This window comes from Cibotium barometz, chromosome 10, assembly GCF_041138505.1.
Source record: "Cibotium barometz isolate CiBa-2024 chromosome 10, ASM4113850v1, whole genome shotgun sequence".
Classification (NCBI taxonomy): Eukaryota; Viridiplantae; Streptophyta; class Polypodiopsida; order Cyatheales; family Cibotiaceae; genus Cibotium; species Cibotium barometz.
Window position 1 is genome coordinate 32,693,871 of NC_141055.1, and position 4,651 is coordinate 32,698,521.

The 4,651-nt window shown below is 39.3% G+C and overlaps 1 long non-coding RNA gene across 1 annotated transcript; it reads right to left on the reverse strand.

Moving 5' to 3' along the window:
- Window positions 1–2,839: 2,839 nt before the first annotated feature.
- Window positions 2,840–3,177, reverse strand: LOC147634797 (uncharacterized). Its single transcript, XR_015266732.1, has 3 exons — window positions 3,123–3,177; window positions 2,972–3,055; window positions 2,840–2,875 (listed from the first exon to the last, which is right to left on the reverse strand). It is a non-coding gene; the product is annotated as an uncharacterized LOC147634797 (long non-coding RNA).
- Window positions 3,178–4,651: the final 1,474 nt, after the last annotated feature.

Below are 4,651 nucleotides of genomic sequence, written 5' to 3' on the forward strand. Positions count from 1 at the left end.
CCTGACTTCTGGAGTGGGTGGAGCTCTGGAGTGGTGTTGGATGAGGATGGAAGGGTGTTAGTAGAGTAGGAGGAGAGGGGGACTATGGGCTCAGGAGGGAACAATGAGGCATAGTGGGAAGGATGATGAGGAGGAGAAAGAAAGTATGCAGAGAAGTGTGGGCTGAGCAGGGAAGAGTGAGGCGCAGGAGGGAATCCAAGAAGCATTTATAAATGGCACAAATTCCAAGGCAGTAAGGGTCACATCCAGACATGTTAGAATTCAATTTCCTAGGGTGCGTGGGTCCCACCCACAGTGTGAGATACGACTTTTACCCCGCACGTGTGGTATTTATTAGAGTGTCTCCCTTCCTACTCTCCATCATCAGCATCCTCTTCATCACAGAGTACACTCAGATTATAGAGGCATCACTGAGACTACAGAGGCACCACTAAGACCACACAGAGAAGCATTACTCAGACTACAGAGGCAGCACCTTCATCATCTAGCACATCCAGAGACAACCTGCAGGTTAGTACAACTCAACTTTCTTGTCCTGCATACTTTTAACTATTCAAACAAGTTTCTGTCTGAATGGGGAATAGCCAAACATCTGCGTCATTGAAATGGCCTTGTTTTTCCATACACTTACAAACACAAACCATTAGGAAAGCCCAAAGTTCCTTTTTGTAGGCATGCAAGACACCCTTTACATATTTTTTACAACATGATCAAGTAGAAAATCTCAAGAATAGGGCTGAGGGATTGCCCTTTTGGTTATTTCCTGCTCATCATACAAATTTGCATGAAAACGCGAGGACTGGTGTTTGCTCTTCCTTGAGTGTCATAATCGCGTTTTCATGCAAATTTGCATTTTGGCCTTTTCCTTTACACACTGAGGACTTCAGAAGCATTTCATGACCTATTCTTCCAAGTTTCGGTTTCTACAACTACAATTTTTTTGTCTTTCTATACAGTTACAAGAACAGACTAGTAGGAAAGCCAAAAGTTCTCATATTTCTTTCACACAATCTGAGACAGAATTTCCTTGATGTAGGCATGAAATAAACCCTCTTCATAATTTGCAACACCATCCTCAGGTATAAAATCTCAAGATTTGCATGTAAATGCGAGGGAGAGTGTTTGATGTTTTTGAAGTAGCATAATTGCGTTTTCAATCAAATGTCTGTATGAATTTTTTTTGTGTCACTTTGAGGACTTTTGATGCATTCCAAAGGGTGCAATTGGCCTGTGATGCCATGCCAATAGATCCAGATTGCTGCATAGGTCCTAAATTTAGGGAAGTTTTAAATTTGCATGAAAACGCGAGGAGAGGCCGTTTAGATTTCCATACTGCCCATATCGCGTTTTCATGCAAATAACTGCTAGATTGCTAGATGCTCTTGACCATTGCCCCCCAAATGTGAATCTTTTAGCTCTTGACCATTGCAGTTTTAGAGGTAGAAATCTTTTCCTTATAAGGATCCTTATTTCAGTTTTATTTTTGATTTGTTTCAATCTTTAATTTCTAACCTATCTTTTCAAATTTTCAGGCTCCACAACAAGTTGATCCAAATAGTTGTGGCTAGAGACTATTGATCCATGCTAAGTACATGCTTGCAAGCTACTTTGAGCTTCATCAGCCAGAGATTGTAAGAATCTTATTCCTCTTTGAGCTTAAATATAATTTATAGTGGCACAAAGTAGTTAGAAGTATATGTAAATGCTCATGTCTTTTATTGCAGATGAGGAAAGACAGCTTTGGCTTTGACTATGTGTATAGTTTTAGAGCAGACACAATTTTGAAGCTCTTGAACCATCCCTCTTCCAAACCAGCTGTGCAAGATACATTTGAGGTTGGTGAGAGTTCTAAAGACCATGGTGGTGTCATTCATCTAGATGCAAATGATTTGGAGGAGAAGACACAAGGACATGGAGATGTAGGTATCCCACCAAATTTTGTAAAGGAAAAGGTGGAGGAGCAGCAAACAAAAGTTGAAGAGGCAGCTGCTGGTCAGGAACAGGATGAGGAGGACAAACAACCAAGTGGACTTGGAGTGGAGAGCTTCCAGATCCCAGGCCTTGAAGACCTTGAAGATGCAGTGGAGACCTCAGGGCTCCAAAATCTTAGTGGGGATATTGACCAAGGACAACCTGATGATCATTTGGGATGATTTGGAATGATTATTTGTATAACATTCTTTTAATCTAGTGATGCTTATATGATTTGGGATGACTATGTATAAAATTAAAATGGAAGATGCTTTGCAAATGAATCCCTCTATCTCCATAGACTTGTCATGATATTTATAAATAGATTTAAATGTATGAAAAGAGAGAGAGAGAGAGAGAGAGAGAGAGAGAGAGAGAGAGAGAGAGAGAGAGAGAGAGAGAGAGAGAGAGAGAGAGAGAAAGCATGTAGTAATTTGGTTTAAAATTGATCAATATATTAACAATGTCATTGTAAATCTTAACAAGTGGAGATCCTAACCAAGAGCAGCTACAAGATCATTTGGGATGATTATATGTATTGACTTCTTTGAATCTAGTAATCTATTAATCAAATGAAAGATGTTTTTGCAACTGATACCCTCTATCTCCATAGACTTGACATGATATTTATAAATGTACGAAGAGAGAGAGACACTTTGAAAGCATGTAGACATTTGGAATAAAATTGATCACTTTATTAACAATGTCATTGTACAAATCCCAGCCGAGGACCAAAAGGTCATTGACTCTTTCCTGTACTCGCTCTTCATTCGAGCTTACAAAGAATGTTGAGCAGTCCAATGTGTCTGACTATCACAAAAAAAAAAAGCATTTGTAGACTCAATGCAAGAGCTTTCCCTCGCGCAGGACCGTCCACATCATCAATTGTTGTCTCCACAGCAACCTAGAGAGCAAGGGTTGATAAGGTTTGAGAATCAATATATTATTTGACTTTCATAGCAGTGTAGAAAAACTGAACAAAATATATGTTCTTTAGTACCTCCAATGATCAATTTAGCTGGATGTCAATAATCCCATCGGGGATATCTCCGCATTGAATTATACTTTCCCTCCTTTGAAGAACCTGTTAAGATGGTTGTTAAAAAATCACTAGAGTTGATTAATGAATTAAATAAACACAGTAAGTTTACCTTCTTGTTGTTGAGCACGAATGCAAATCCTGCTGAAATTGTTCTGTTTGCCTCCATATGAATGTCATGCCGCAATTGAGCAAGTGTACATTTCTGTCTGACTGATATAAAACTCACCAAGTTTCCATTCTCATTCACAGTAATGTCAATTGATACATTGTCAGGAGCAAACCCGTTTAGGTCTTGATCTAACAGAACAAGTTTATTTTCAATCATGGCAACAGGGCTAAGGTAAAAGTTAAGAAAACACCTAGATATTTGTGGCTTTTTGGGTTGTCCTCACCACTGCCTCCTTCCAAGCCTGTCGAGAACACAATCCAATCTAAATTTCGAGCATTAAAAAAATCAAAAGCAGGCTTCTTCCAAACCTGTCGAACACAATCCAATCTAAAACCTGAGCATCAGAAAAATCAAAAGCAGGTACCTTTTACAAAACAATACAATTTAAAATGGAAGCGCTCATAAAATGAAAGTGCTCATCTTGGCGAAGCAAAGTGCTCATTTCGTATAAGGATATGCAACAGTTGCACTATCGTGTCGGCACTCGAAGTATACAGGCGAGTGGATCTGATTCAAAGATTGAACATTGAAAATAATTAAAAACCGTATAGATAAAAATAAAGAAATACAAGCATGAGAATCATTTTGGCAAAGAACGCAAACTTTTGTCCTTGAATGTTTCAAATTGGAGGGCTAGCCATGCCTCTAGGTGCAAGATGAAGGTTGGAAGAGAGCAGGTGAGAGAGAGAAGGAAGGGCGCCGGAAGACTAGTTTGGGAGGGGAGAGTAGTTTGGGAGGGAAACCTAGTTTCAGTAAGTAGTTTTTTTTGAAAAAGACATCAATGTCAGACTCAAAATCGTGATAGTATCTTTAGTTTTTTTTTAAAAAGACCTTGTCAGACTCAAAATCGTTATAGTATCTTGAACATTAACTATGGCACGCTTCTACGAACATAAAGTACTATTTGTTTTTCTTATTTTCACTTGTTTTTGGTGAAATTTCAACGTTACGTTGGCCCTCTCTTCATTGGTTGAGAGACTATTTTTCCAAATCCTAAAAGGCTCCAAAATGAGCTCCCTTTTTTCCTAATGTTGCATAACCAAGCTACCTCACATGCTGCCATTGCAACACCCCTATACTCTGCCTTTGTACTCGACAAGGAAACTGTTGGGCTACTTCTTACTGCTCCATGTCAAAACACCACTCCCAAAGAAGAACATAAACTCGCTCTGGTAGATCTCCTATTTACGATACTACCAGCCCAATCTACATCGATGTATCCAAACACTTGCAACTTCGTACCAGCCTCATAAAAGATCTCCATAGTCTAATGTGGACTTCATATAGCGCAATGTGCACCAAACACCATCCAAATGACATCAAGCTACCCACTATCTTCCTGTACATAGTGGCGTTCTCCAAGATCTTACCCGCAAACTGCACTCAATGGCATAGAAATTGGCTTACAACCAGCCATATACCATATTTAGGCAGCATGTCCAATGCATACTACCTCTGACAGCCATATG